We start from the raw sequence: 15306 nt of genomic DNA, 5'->3' as shown, positions 1-15306 counted from the left end.
TTTTCTCCATCGATGCTGTCTTAGCCGTTTGGATTTTTCAGCAGTTTTTAAAAAAATTTCAAGTTTCCAGCATCCACAGTATTATACTTTGCATAATTTGTGTTTTTTTTTATTAGACTGGGATGAGAGGATTGTTTCATGATGAAAAACTAGTTAATTTTGTTTGTATTCTCTGGAGGTTAGGAGATTGTGAGGTGATCTCATTGCAACCAACATAATTCTGAAGGGATTTGGGCAGCACGGTAGCATGGTGGTTAGCATAAATGCTTCACAGCTCCAGGGTCCCAGGTTCGATTCCCGGCTGGGTCACTGTCTGTGTGGAGTCTGCACGTCCTCCCCATGTGTGCGTGGGTTTCCTCCGGGTGCTCCGGTTTCCTCCCACAGTCCAAAGATGTGCGGGTTAGGTGGATTGGCCATGCTAAATTGCCCGTAGTGTCCTAAAAAGTAAGGTTAGGGGGGGGGGGTGGGGGGGTTTGTTGGGTTACGGGTATAGGGTGGGTTTGAGTAGGGTGATCATTGCTCGGCACAACATTGAGGGCCGAAGGGCCTGTTCTGTGCTGTACTGTTCTATGTTCTATATGAGGCGCCCAGAATCATAACCGTGTGAAGCGCCATTTTTGAAAAGTAGAGATAAAGAGGGCTAAAGGCAGGATGCCGCCGGGGGAAGCGCTGAGGTATATGCCGCACGCTAATTGGTTACAACCGGGACTATTAATATTATGCGGCCCTTTAAAATTGTGAATTTCTGAATGTGGCCCTTGCACGGAAAAGTTTGCCCACCCCTGTTCTAAGTGGACACAGAGAGATAGCTTTCGTTGGTCGGGAAATCTAAAATACGGGGGCACTTTCAGAATAAGAGGACGATCATTTAGAATTGAGATGAGCAATTTCTTCATTCAAAGAGTTGTGAATCTTTGGAATTCTCTACCCCAGAGGGTTGTGGGTGCTATATCGTTGGATACATTTAAGGTTGGATAGGCAGATCTTTGGTCTCTCAGGGAAGAGATTTGGGAAGTGGGTGAGAAAATGGAGTTGAAGCCCCAAGATCAGCTATTATCGCATTGAATGGCAGAGCAGGCTCGATGAACCATGTGGTCCATCCCTCCTATTTTTTAAGTTCCTATGACAGCTTTTATTCTAAATTGGACAAAGAAAAGTTGTTCCCATTACAAAGACTTGCGGACACATGTAATGTTTTGTGCAAGAGGTGAGGGGGGTTGGGGGGGGGGGGAGTGAATGTGAGGAAGAATTGTTTTATGCAACGAGTGGAAATGACCTGGAATTTGCTGCCTATGAACATGTTGGAAGTTGAGACAATGTGATTTCAAATGGAAATTGGATAGGCACTTCAAGGAAGCAAACTTTCAAGGTCTGGGGATAGAGTGGGGGAATAGGACTGAGTGTTTTGCTTTACAGAGAAACTGCAAGGACACAATGGGCTTAATATCTTCTTTCTGTGTCATAATGACTGACTGTGATTCTCAACCAGTTAGAATACCAGTTTGGTGGATAGATTTGGGTATTTTGTCAAAGGTGAGAGAAAGCTGATTTGAGCAAATGCATGTTGCGATTTTGGTTTTATAAATTGCTGTTACTTCCGAGCCTTGGTGACAGCTGGTGTGACCTTCTAGCCACTTGGACCTTTTGGCCTTGTGCCAGTCATCTGCTACAGCAAACAGCCTCTACCACTCATATAGACAGGGATTTAATTGACTATGGGAAGCAGCTGTGTAATCTTCTGGATGAAGGCCAGCAAATATCCTCCAGAACTAAAGGAGATTGTCTGCAATCTGATTGGATGATTAAGTAGACACGTGAGTAGAATGGCTGTATTCACTTGTGTTTTAACACAGGGAAGGGTGGAAAAAATGGAGGTATACACTGTTTCAGAAATGGGGTAGGTGAAAAATCAATTTTTAAAAAATAGAATTACTGTGTTTTATTGCCAGAAGGTTATGTATAATTCTAACACTGTGGTATTTATTGTTGAATGGATTTTCTATTACAGTAGATCAGATATGGTTTTATTTTGTGCACATCAGCTTTTCCTACTCTTAAAAAGGAGGGTTGGGAAAGAAGGAGACATTGTACTGTGTAAAAGGATTGATGGTGTTTAAGCAGAAGACAGTGTCTCAGGAAATTGAAATGAAACCCAAAAAATTTAAACAACCAGATACTAAATGAAATCCTTGTTTATTCTCGTTAGGAATACAGAGACTAAAGCAGATTGCTTGATTGGTGAATAAGCTGAGGTTACATTGCAGTTGTCCATACCAGGTTTTGACGCAGAGGTTGTGAAAATTGTAATTTGCCTTCTTTCATTTTTGGTAAATCTGGTGATCAGTTTATGCACTTCATGGTTTTTCCTATTCTAAGAATAAGATATTTGTGTTTTAATGATGCCATGCTGTGTCTTTATAGCAGCTGAACAGTGCTTTTTGTAGCTGATTTTAATTTTGGTTCTAAAAGCTGTGTAAGAGCTAATGTTGCTGCATTGCTGATGAAAAAAAAATATTTGGGAACTCTGGTTTAGTGTGTTATAATGGAAACCCTAATAATGAGAAAAATGTCTTGTGTGCCATTATTTGAACTGAAATGAGGCAATGTTAGCAAGATTAAATTAGGTTTTATGGAAAGGAAAAACAGCTGTTGTAATTTCTTTTGTATGAAACAGCACAATAGCTCAGCTGAAATCTGCGCTTTGAACTGAATGCTCAGAAAATCTTGTTAAATTATTTATGAACTGTCATTTAAAACAGATAGGATTTTTCTCAATAGATGTCGGCAATAGAACGCAAAGTATAATAATCTGGTTGTTATGCACTCACATGCAAGTGAATGCCATAAACCTTTTTCCCCTGATGTTTTAGGATTGTGAATTAAAATGGAGAATTTTTACGAAGCCTATAAAGAAATATAAAGGCTTGTGTACAGCTGAATTGCAGCACATAATGTTAGAATGTTATTAGTGTTTTATTTTTGTGAGAATCTATTTGAATTGTGTGGCTAATTTTTTTATAATTTGATCCCGATCTAGAAATCTAATTCTTATAGTTGCCCTCAAAATTATGTTGAAGGGATTACCCAGAAATATTCTATAATGGTTTGATGCTGTTCAAAAGAATTGATATGTAAATGAAAACTGTGCTGTTTAAAAAATATATATATAGTTTGCTCCAAAATTCAAGCAACGACAAATCATATCTGAATCCATGAAATACAGATATCATGTTGGTATCCATAGGAATTTTGTAGCTCATCGATGTATGGTGATGACTTTATTCTCAACTGTTTGAGGATTTATCACCCTCACACACTTGCATAAAGTGAAATGCTTATCATTCCCTGATTGCCATACTTGGGTAATATGAATTTAGCTCAATTGGCACATCACTTTGCAGTTTGGGGTACAGCAGATAAATATTTTCTTTTTTCTTCTATCTTGAAGGATCAGGCTGCTGCTGGGGTATTGTTCTACAAATGCTGGCAGGCCTTGAGGTTACGTCCATGTAGCTAATCTTTGCGTGAACTGAGTCAGTGAATGTTAGCAGGATGTTTTTCTGTGGAAGGCATAAAAACTAAAACTGATCCTCGCCCTTATCTGACATCTACACTTGCATATTTTCTAGCAAAGCCATTGAATAGCAATAAGATGCGAACCACAGCTCATTCCGCTCCCTCAAAAAGTCAAGTAGTAACAAAATGTTCCAACTTCCATGGCAAAGGTGTGTTAACTTGGCATAAATTTAGGATTGAACCCAGGTTTCTCTGCTGATTGCCGCATAGCAAATCTTTTGTTTAAAAAAAATTGCAATAGTTTTTGTGCCGAATATAGTATAAAATTCTGCAATAGCGATTATGGGAAAATGCTATTAATTAACACTAGCTTTGTGGGCCAATTGTAAAGAGAGCGAGGGACTGACTATATTTGCTCTATGAACAAGAGCTGAGATTGGAAGAAAAAAGTTGCATTTTTGTCATACCTTTCACAACAGGAACATCCCAAAGTGTGTGCTTACAGCCAATTAAGTACTGCTAATGTGTACTCACTGTCGTAATGTACAAAGTATAGCAGCCAATTTCGGCACAGCAAGGTCACAACACAGGAATGAGATAATGAACAGATACTCTAATTTAGTGATAATGGTTGAAGGGTTAATATTGGCCAGGATACCAGGGAGAAACTTCCCTGCTCTTCTTTGAAATAATGCCATAAAATCTTCATCTCTACCGGAGAAAGTATATTTTAAAGGTGTTTTTAAAACTTTGTTTCCGGGAATCATTTTGACCAATCTTCGTGACCCATGCGGGCTGACGTTCGCGACCCATGCGGGCCAATCTTCGTGACCCATGAGGGCCGATCTTCGCAACCCATGCGGGCCGATCTTCGCGACCCATGCGGGCCGATCTTCGCGACCCATGCGGGCCGATTTTCGTGGCCCACGCGGGCCGACCTTTGAGACCCACCATTTTCTCTTACCTTGTTTGCTGCTGGCAAAATGGAGGAAATGGTTTTGGGTCCCTTTGGCCCTGATACACGCTTCTCCAATGGAACCTATTGGATGAAGGTGAAGCCTTCCGGTGTCGGAAGGTATGGAGTCTCCATCTGTCCAAAGTTAAGCTCCACAGCACAATTGTGGTACAGAACATGCGAAAATAAGGCTCTGTCAGCGAGACTTTCCCAATCTTAAATGTGACACCCAGATCCTGTCCATTCTTGGAGCAAGAGATTTCCACTTCATCAGCATCAAAGTTCAGAAAGCAACCAATCACATCACTCTCCCCGAACTTTTTGCAGCCGGCTTTTAACAATGCCGGCTGCTAGCGGCCTTCAAAAAGGCTGCGAACACATTTTTAAAAGTGCGGCTGCACTGCATATGCATGCTCGCTCACCGGTGCGCATGCACAAAACTCTGTTAAATTGTTAAAAGCCGGCCGTTGCGCGCAAATTTGCACAATCGGGAGCACTCTGACGGACGGATGGCTCCGCGATCCTCCCGACACCCGGGGTCGCGCCTCCGACTTTGAAAATTCCTGTTTTAGTTGAAAATTCCTGTTTTAATTTAATATCTCACCGTAAAGATTGGAAATTTACTGCAGTCAAACTTCAAACCTGTTTCTCTTCACCCAATGAAACTGAGTTTTTGGCCAGAATAATAATTTTGACTTTTGCGCTCAATTCTAAAACAGTATTGGGATTGGATTTATTTGAATTCTGTTACAGAATGGAATTTCCTTGCCTACTTGTGAATTAATAATATGCTCTTATCTCATCAGTGTGCAATATTAATTACTGTCATTAGCATGGTATTATTGAGGCCATTTTATGTAGTTTGTAAGGTGCAAAATGTTGATGGATAACAAAACCATAACATGTTGGAAATAGATGTAGGCCAGGCAGCATCTTTAAAGACAGTAGACTGTTGGAACAGTTTAAAGTCAAAATAATGCCTTGTCTTTTCTCTCGAGTTCTGATCACACAAATCACCTAAAACTCAAAGGCTATGCTGTTTGAATATTTTAATAAATTGTAGTTTTATTTATCAACTGTACATAATTCTATGCAAAAAATGTATATTAAATTTGGTGGTAGTATAGACAGGTAAACAAATAGAAAATGGTTTCCCCTTGATGGGAGGAAAGCTTTAAATAAATTAAAACCAGCTAAATTATTGATTCACAACAATGAGATTTCAAAGTAACATATGGCTACCATTTTCTGTCAAGCTCTTTTGCTGAGATAATTTTAATATTTTCCTTTGCACTAATTCACTCATACCTGTGTCAATGTATGGCTAGCTTGCCATAACCATCTTTCTTTGAAGGTATTTAGTACAGGTAGCCCAAATTGTGTACATTATGTACAATGGAGGCTTCAGAAAACTGTTGGAAAATTTCTTCAAGGAATATTGTGGCCCCAAATCATTTTCCTAATAATGTTTATGGTTCTTGTTGTGATATATTTTTTTCAGCATTAACCTGTTAGATGACTTCTCTATTAAATTTCTCATCTTTTTTCCCCCTAAATTTAAAGTGCCCATTTTTGTCCCCACAATTAAGGGGCACTTTAGCATAGCCAATTCACCTACCCTGCACATCTTTGGGTTGTGGGGGTGAGACTCACGCAGACACGGGGAGAGTGTGCGCACATCACATACGGGACCCACGACCAGGATTGAACCCGGGTCCTTGGTGCCATGAGGCAGCAGTGCTAACCACTGTGTCACAGTGCTACCCCTTGAATTTCTCACCTGAACAATAGCCGATTACCTCCATTGAAATATCAATATTGGTACAGCGAGACGTTCCCTAGTTAGACTTAAGCAGGGTATCTGGTCCTTCAATTCAGTTCACAACAGGGACCTGCATTTGGCAAGACCAGGCAATTCGCTGCGTTACTCAAACTGCTATAAAAATGTGACAGGTCCCCCGTCTTTATCAATCCTCTTAATCACATTTTGGTTTGATGTTTTAAGTTTCATTTGTGATTTGTTTTTTTAAAAATAGTACCCCTTTAAAGGGGATGTCCCTTTAATTTGTCTATTATTTGTCTTTATTTTGTTTATCTCAAAATAGGGTAAGAGCATATGCAGAGCCTTCTTAAATGTTTGCTGGTAGTTACTACTTTACATGTTTTGGGACTCTTGGTTGTTCTACAGTATGATGTGTTTTCTACAATTATAAATTTGATCAAATTGAATTTGTTTATTTTACCAGTATGATGTTTTCTCATTTCTGGTAAGATATGGTTTCAAATAATACAATAACTCAAACGAGTTGTTGGGGCTTCTCGTCATTTGTATGTTTCCTAATTAAATAATTTTTAACAGAAAAGCTTTTTACAAGTGATAACAATACGCCATTGAAGAGAGTTTTCATTTTACAATTTCAGTAGTGACCTGAAAGGATATTTTGTGGGGACATCCTGTGGCGGCCATGGAGTGAGTGGTCACACGCGTTGTAGTTTCTGCTTGAAGATGTTGGGTTTAGTCCCTTTTACCCAAACCTTGTGAATTTCAGCAGAAAAGCTGTACGGAGCGCATAGGAAGATCAGTTCTTCCCTGGATGGGAATGTCTGTGGGTTATTAAATTGGACAGAAGACAGTGAGAGCCCTGGCTAAAGAATTGGAGGAGACTTGTGGCGCAGTATCAATTGCAAAAATGGTAGAGGGGGTGGGTGGGGAAGGGTCATCGTTGACTGGAAAACTGCCAATGGAGCAGTTGATGAACTTCATTAAGGACGAATTTCAGTATCAGCGTAAAGAAATGCAGAGCGGCTGATCAAAGGCGATTGAGAGGGCAGTGGCATCTCTCCGCAGGACTTTGGCACGGATGGAGAAGAACTTGGAGGTGCCGGGAGCGACAATCCAAAAGGTCGAGGAGGTGGTGTCACACCAGAGTGAGCGGATTGTGTCACTGGATGCGTAGATGCCGATCCTGGAGGACATGTGCCAGACTCTGTGAACAAAGGCGAAGGACCAGGAAAACTGGTCCAAGTTGCAAAATCTTAGGGTTGTGAGTCCACCAGAGGGAGTGGAGGGAACGAGTGCAACGGGCTATGTCACGAGGATGCTGGCCAGGTTGGTGGACAACACCACGGAGGTGGTTCAGGCCCATAGGTCCCTGAGGCCAAAGCCAAGAGTGGGGGAGCCACTGCAGATTGTGCATATGCACATGTTCCAGGACAAGAAGAAGATCCTGAGGTGGGCCAGAGCGCAGCGGAATGTGATTGGGAAAGAAACGTAATACGGATTTATCAGACCATTGGTGCAGAGCTGGCCAAGAGATGGGCGGGATTCAACAATGCCAAGGCAGTGTTGTACCAGTTTGGGGTATTGTACCTGGATAAACTTTGGGTAATTTTTATTGAGGGCCATGAGTATTACTCTGGGATGTCATGGCCTTTGCCTTTCTGATTGCCCGGCGATGGATACTTTTGAACTAGAGGTTAGCTATGCTACCGGGGGTGCGGCATGGTTGGGAGACTTGTACAGTTTTCTTAGGTTGCAAAAAATCAAATTTGCCCTCGGGGCTCAGAGGAGGGCTTTGAGGTACATGTTGGGGGGGGGGGGGGGGGGTGCGCTGGCAGAGTGGATGGGGGGAAAAAACTACAAACTGTGCTCTCTGTTGGATGTTAAGGTTGTGTTACTATATTGAACATGTTTGAAAGAAAATACCTTTTAAAAACAAACTAAACAGCAATTAATGAGTTTCTATCTTCAGACAAATGTAATTGGTTGAATTTCAGAGGAGTTTGCGAATAAATGATTCCTATAAATTTTTGGGATTATTTATTTCTCAAGTTTTGGAAATATTTCAGGACCAATATTTGAAACATGAGACAAACTATTTATGGAAGGGGAAATCAAGAGTACAAGAATATCACAAATCGAAATTGCATAATTTAATTGTGCATTTGTCATGTATTATGGGAGTGATTTTGTCATAAGTTTTGAAGTCCAGTGAAGTACATTTGAAATATTAATTAGTGAAAGGCAGAGATGATCAAAATGATGATCAAAAGTTGGACCTGATAAAGATGCAGAAAACGTATCTTGGAACTGAAATAGTTGCCATAATTTGACAGAGGCTTTGGCAGGAAAATGAGTGCCAGGACTAACAAAGCAATTAATGCTGTGGAAAGAAGTAATAGAAAAAGGGTTACAATTCTTTTCATGTTCTTATTTAAAGGAGCGCGGCTTTGTATTGTGGACAGATCCCTTTGATAGATTCCATAATCTGAGGCCTGAATTTTCAGGATGGCAAGAGTTCAGCACCCGCTGGACGAGAGTCAGTGGGGAATGCATCCCCGTCGGCTCTGACAGGCCCACTGCCATTTTGCGCTCAATTAAACATTGATTGGCAGCAGGCTGGACTCCTGCCTGTCTTTGGACGGAAGTCCTGCCTTGGAGAGTTGTTGACCAATCATATTGGCTAACAGCTCTCCAGCCCTCTGGCAGAGTGGTGCAGTGACCGGAAGAGGTACTGCAGAGCCGTGCCTGAGCCTAGGTTCAGGGCTGCACTTGGATAAGTACCAGGGTCCTGGGGCTGGGAATGTAGGGGATGCCCTGGGGGTCAGGAGTTGGGCAGTCCCGGTGTTGAAGATAGGCAGGGGGTGGAGTGAGAGCCGGAGCTCCCAGGTGTCTGAGGAATGGGTGCACCCAATCTGAAGAGACCTTCAGATTGAGGACTCTGCCCCTTGCTGCATGAGATCGTGATCATTAACTTTTTCTATTTGGCACTCTGCTCCAACTGACACCTGCCAGCCTAAAAATTGAGGCTGGATAGGAAAAGGCCCTTAAGTGGACTGAATCATTGTGATTCTTGATGTGAGAGAACACGCTTTGATTGTGCTTGGTGTAGTAGTTAGCCCCTTTAAGATATTCTCTGAGGGATGAGGTCATGTGACCCACAATTCCAATTAGGGACAGAGTTAGAATTTCACAGGGGCGTGTTGGGGACTTGTCCTGGCAGTTGGACCCTAGAGCTGAGTATGTTTAAGCATTTGGTAAATAGTTGTAATAAATCATTGTGTCTAATAAGTTTTTAAAAAATAAATAAATTTAGAGTACCCAATTATTTTTTTTCGAATTAAGGGGCAATTTAATGTGGCCAATTCACTTACCCTGCGCATCTTTAGGTTGTGGGGATGAGACTCCGCAGATACGGGGAGAATGTGCAAACTCCATACGGATAGTGACCTGGGGCCGGGATGGAACCTGGGTCCTTGGCGCTGTGAGGCAGCAGTGTTAACCACTGTGCCATCATGTCGCTCGCATTTAATTGGTGGAGCCAATTCTTATTACACTTGGTAAACACATTTTAGAGGGGATAATCTAGTACATAGCTGCTGCTGATGGGTCAATAACTTTAGTTATGTACTGTAATACATGTTACAGCATGAATTGAGTCATATTCAGCCCAGACTTATAGCCATCTCAGATGGCCACCTGCAAAGGACCATGGGAAGTATGGCCAACCCAGGGCTCAGACACACTCGGAGCTTGTGTGTGTATTTGCAACCCAGATAGCTAGACAAGATCGAAACCCCCACTCGTTTTAATTCTAATGGCCCATTTCCCTGAACAAAAGGACTACTTGGGTAACCGATACAGATGCAGACTAACCGGTGCCACTCCCTTTGCTAAGAAAGCCCAAACAGCCAACGTCAATGACCGCTCAGGACACACCCAGCTATCAAGGCACCCACCCCTTTATTGGCCAAAATCGAAGGCAGTGATCGAAGTCGAATTATTGGGTCCAAAGCTAAGGACCGCCCCAAAGAGCACAAATTCCCAGAGGGATAAAAAGAGACATAGCCATGTGTTCTGTCTTTCTTGGCCCTGGCCTACGCCTAAAACCAAGTGTAGCATTCCGACCAGAAAACTGGTTCAAGACTAACGATCAGACAGATGAGCCCAGCAGAAACGAAGCCACTTCTTCCACCCAGCCACACAAGATCCGAACAAAGACCTTGTTCATCTGCAAAGAGCCGGTTGCCCTGACGTTAAGTATAGGTTATTGTAGTTGTTAGGTGTAGCTTAAGTTGTAGTGTTTTATATTGCATGTCGAAGTAATCCTTTTGTGTAAATAAACTATCTTTGAACTTGAATTGACTAATTGGTTGTTTGCTCTTTGATTGCTATCTGGTAAAGCCTTGTGGTGGTATCATTTGATACCTAGCGACTCTGAAAAGCAATATTATCATTAATAACTGCCATATGTAGTTAATTTGGCAACATTATTTGTGACGCTCGTGGGATAGTATTCCACTCATTAAAAAGAGCATCATTATTAATTGGCAACATTATTGGTGCTGAAAGAGCAACAGACTGATGGGATGAAATCCACCTGCTGACTACAAGAATCTTTTGCGTAATGAGATTTGACAGTCTCAATCCAGTTTCTAGTGGATATAGAATTTATTTGGCAATCTCTTGAGAAGCCGCAGAAGACAGTGTAGCAACTGGAAAATAAAATATTGCAGCATGACTTCTGAGCTTGACCATTCCAGTGCTCATATTCCACCCGACATAAAATGGAGCTGATCTAAAACTCAGCCATCCTAACTCATACCAAGTCCTGTTCATTCATCACTGTTGTGCTTGCTGGCCTATTTGTGTCCTGGTCAGGCAACACCTTAAATTTTAACATCTTAACTCTTGTTTTCAAATCCTATCATAGCCTCATCCCATCCTAACTGTAGTTCCAATTCTGGCTTCAAGTATCTCTGATGCTTGTTGTTCCATAAATGCCGGTAATACCTTCAACTTTCTGCTCCCTAAATTCTGGAATTCCTTCAGTAAACCTCAGCACTCTTCCACCCTTCTCTTTTTAAGGCATTGCTTAAAACCTAACTCTTTGTTCAAGCTTTTGGATGTTTGTTATAATTGCTCTTTGAATCAAGTTTTAATCCTGTGAAAGGCTATTTTACTATTCTAAAGGTGCTATAATAATGGACTTTACTGTTGCATGAACTGGATAAAACATTGCATTGGTGCAGGAGGGAATTTTTTTTGATGCTTGAGGTCAGGCATATTATTGGATAGAGTCAAAACAGTTGTATCTGGAGTCCCTGAGCTAGGGGTACTTGATGTGATGTGTTGGTATAAAGTGGGAAGATTTACAGTCACTAGCACCAATGTCTTTTAAACTTTCAACTTTTAAAATCCTCCCCTTTCTCGGTTTCCTCTGAAACTGGTGCCAAGATCAGGCCTTTCCAAGGCCGGCATTATGTCATTTGCTATTTTTTTCCTCACTCACAGTCCCACAAGTTTAATCGTCAGGTTAACAACTGAAACACAACTAAATTTAAAAACCTGACAGGAGCCTTAAGAGCCCAAGAGAAATACCATGCAATACCCTTCCCCAAGGTCAAAAAGCCACCAAATAAAGCCGATTCTGCAAATTATTTTGAATGAGAATTGGCTAGTTGCTTGAACAAAAGGAATATTGAAGTACTTGGGAAGCAAGCAGCAGGATAGGATTAAAATTATTGGCCAACATGAGGGAGTATCAAGTGGAGGCTTGATGAGTCAAGTGGCTCATTACTGTGTTCAACATTGGCCAGAAATTTCCAGTAAACTGCTGATGAAGTTCATGACATAATTATTTAAAAAATAAAACAGCGTTCCGTGACAAAGCAGAGATATGTTATGAGTTCTAATTCACCACAAATTGCTGGATGGTGTGCACTGCTCCCCCATCAGCCTCACTATCCCACAGCCAATGAGGAAATTTTGTTCTCCAGTGTAGTCACTTATAATTTGGGAAAGATAGCAGCAAATTTGTGTGCAGCATATTCCCACAAATAATCACGTGATAATGACCCGATAATCATGTGATAATGACCAGATAATCTGTTCTGGTGATATTGAGGAATAAATATAGGCAGGAATTGCCCTGTTCAACTTCAAAGTTGCATTGTGGAATCGTTAATGTCCGCCTAAGAGGGCAACTTGTCACCTGAAAGATGGAGCCTCTTGCCATGCAGCACTTCCTCATAACTGAACTGAATTTCAGCCTGTATCATTGTCTGAAGACCTAGTGTGGGACGTGAACATGCACACATAGGATCCCCCGCCCCTGCCCCGGCTGCAGAAGAGGAGGTGGTGAAGGAAGTGGAGGAAACCTTCACAGCGATCAAATTGCCTCACTGGAGGCTGAGATCTCGTTGGTGGGGGAGGGAAGCACGATCCTGAAGGTGAAAGTGGAGAACCCAAAGAACAGGTCAAGACAGAACCTCAGAGTAATGGGATTGCCAGAGGGGATAGAAGGCCTGAATCCCATTGAGTATTTTTTTTAGATGTTGGAGAAGCTGGTTTGAGCCACCACGCGCTGTGGTTATAAGATTTCACAGCTTCTGAGAGGAAAGGGTCCTGAAATGGGCCAAAGAGAATTGAGACATGAGATTGGAAGGGAACACCATCCACATATATCAGAACGACTTGAGTTGACGAAGGGATAGGTGGCAGACATGGTTCAATTAGCCTAGCTTTGTTTTGGAGGCAGATTGGGGGGGGGGGGGGGCTGGGTCCAGTGAAAAGATTCAGAGTTTTCTCTCATCTGAAGAATTTAACGACTGATGTGGTGCTTCTGCAGGGGACCCACCTATGGGTGAGGGACCAGACCAGACTCCGGAGGGGAAATGTGAGCCAGGTGTTCCACCCGGGCTTCGATAGTAGGGCCCCGGTGGTAGTAATTCTAATCAACAACAGCACGTGGTTTTTAGAGGATAAGGTGGTAGCAGATTTGGGTGACAGGTATGCTATCGGGCATTGGTGGGTAAGGTGGTAGTATTGGTAAATGTATATGCCCAAAATTGGGAAGATGTGGCATTTATAAGAAAACAGTTGGCCTCGATCCTGGATTTGGACACATATCAGCTGATCTTGGGGGGAGACGAACTGTGTGCTGGACCCAAAGTCAGACTGCTCTAGACTGAAGTCATTGGTTCGTTCGGGGGAGCGAAGGCGCTGTTAGCATTTATGGAAGAGATTGGGGGTGATGGTGACCCATAAGACCATAAGACAAAGGAGCAGAATGGGCTACTCGGCCCATGGAATCTGCTCCACCATTCAATCATAGCTGTTATTTTTCTCTTCCCCATTCTCCTGCCTTCTCCCCATAACCGCTGATCCCCTTATAAATCAAGAACCTGTCTATCTCTGTCACCTTGGTTAGGGTGCTCTTTCCAAGAGCCGGTGCAGACTAGATGGGCCGAATGGCCTACTTCTGCACTGTAAATTCTATGATTAATCAAGGACAAAGGTTCGGCACAACATCGTGGGCCGAAGGGCCTGTTCTGTGCTGTATTTTTTTATTTTCTATTAAAGACAATCAGTGATTTAGCCTCCACAGCCTTCTGTGGCAAAGAGTTCCACAGAATCACCATGGCGGATCATGCATCCAGGTAGGGAGTGGGTAAAGAATTAATTATTTTCCCCAGATCATAAGGTATATTCTAGTATAGGCTTCTTTTCGATGGGTAGGTCTCTCCTTCCCGGGATGAGGAAGGCAGAATATTCAGCTATAGTCATTTCGGGCCATGCTCCCCACTTGGTGGACTTGGTTTTAGAGATGGGCCCTATTTTTAAATATATATATTTTATTACAACCACAACAGCCTCCACTGTACAACAAACCCCTCCTACGATTCCCTGACCCATAGACCTCAATGAGTAAGTATAAACAATGACATCTCCTCCACGATGGTCCTCAACACAGAGGCCTTGCAAAGCTGCATACTTAGTCCCCTACTATACACAACAGTGGAAAAATTCTGTTCCAACTCAATCGGCAGGTTTGCTGATTACATGACCTTAGGAGTCGGATCTCAAACAATGATGAGTCAAGGGCACAAGAGGGATATGGAGAATCACGTGGTATGGTGCAATGACAACAATCTCTCCCTCAATGTTAACAAAACTGAAGAGCTGGTCATTGACTTTAGGAAGCAAAGTGTCGTACACGTCCCTGTCTGCATCAATGCATCGGCACCCCTGCCGAGGTGGAGATGGTTGACAGCTTCAAATTCCTTGGTGTACACATCACCGACAATCTGTCCTGGTTCTTCCATCGTCGAAGCTACGACCAATAAAGCACAAGAGCACCTATACATCCTCAGGAAACAAAGGAAATTTGGCATGCCCACATTTACTCTTGCCAATTTTTACAAATGCACCATAGAAAGCATCCTATCTGGCTCCATCATGGGATGGTATGGCAACTGCTCAGCCCAAGGCAGTAAGAAACTACAGAGTATCAGAGTACACAGCCCAGTTCATCCATTTACTCTCTGCAACCTCCGCTGCCTTGGGAAAGCGGGCAACATAATCCAAGATCCCTCCCATCTGGGTTATTCTCTCTTCCAACCTCTTCATTGTGCAGAAGATTTAAAAAAAGTCTGAGAACACACACTAACAGGTTCTAAAACAGCTTCCACGCTGTTACCAGACGCCTGAATGACCCTCTTATGGACTGAACTGATCTCTCTATGCATCTTCTCTACTGTTGTAGCACTATACTTCATTTGCTTCACCCGATATCTATGTCTATGTATTTACATTGTGTATTTATCGTATGTCCTATGTTTTTCATGTATGGAATGATCTGCCTGGACTGTACGCACAGCGATACTTTTCACTGCACTTCGGTATATGTTACAATAAATCTAAATCCAGTGCACTGCATCTCACATTTTAAACCTCCTCTGCCAACCCCACCAGGCTCCATTTGTGCACAGTGGCCCAGTCGGGTGCCAGCTGAGTCCCCAAATACTGGAATCTAACCCCTGCCACGGAAAGA

General features: G+C 42.4%; 1 protein-coding gene across 7 annotated transcripts in view; it reads left to right on the top strand.

Moving 5' to 3' along the window:
• apc (APC regulator of WNT signaling pathway) overlaps positions 1–15306 on the top strand; it is a 263910-nt gene that overhangs the window by 58168 nt on the left and 190436 nt on the right. The window contains exon 1 of one of the 7 annotated variants that reach the window (XM_038805086.1): positions 1799–1897. The exons of the other annotated variants lie outside the window; for them this stretch is intronic. The gene's annotated coding sequence lies outside the window, so the exon portion shown is untranslated. Of the gene's footprint in view, positions 1–1798; positions 1898–15306 lie in introns of those variants that run through there. 7 annotated transcript variants of the gene reach the window in all.

The sequence above is a fragment of the Scyliorhinus canicula genome, chromosome 8, assembly GCF_902713615.1.
Source record: "Scyliorhinus canicula chromosome 8, sScyCan1.1, whole genome shotgun sequence".
Classification (NCBI taxonomy): domain Eukaryota; kingdom Metazoa; phylum Chordata; class Chondrichthyes; order Carcharhiniformes; family Scyliorhinidae; genus Scyliorhinus; species Scyliorhinus canicula.
This window is presented reverse-complemented; position numbering and strand designations above follow the sequence as displayed.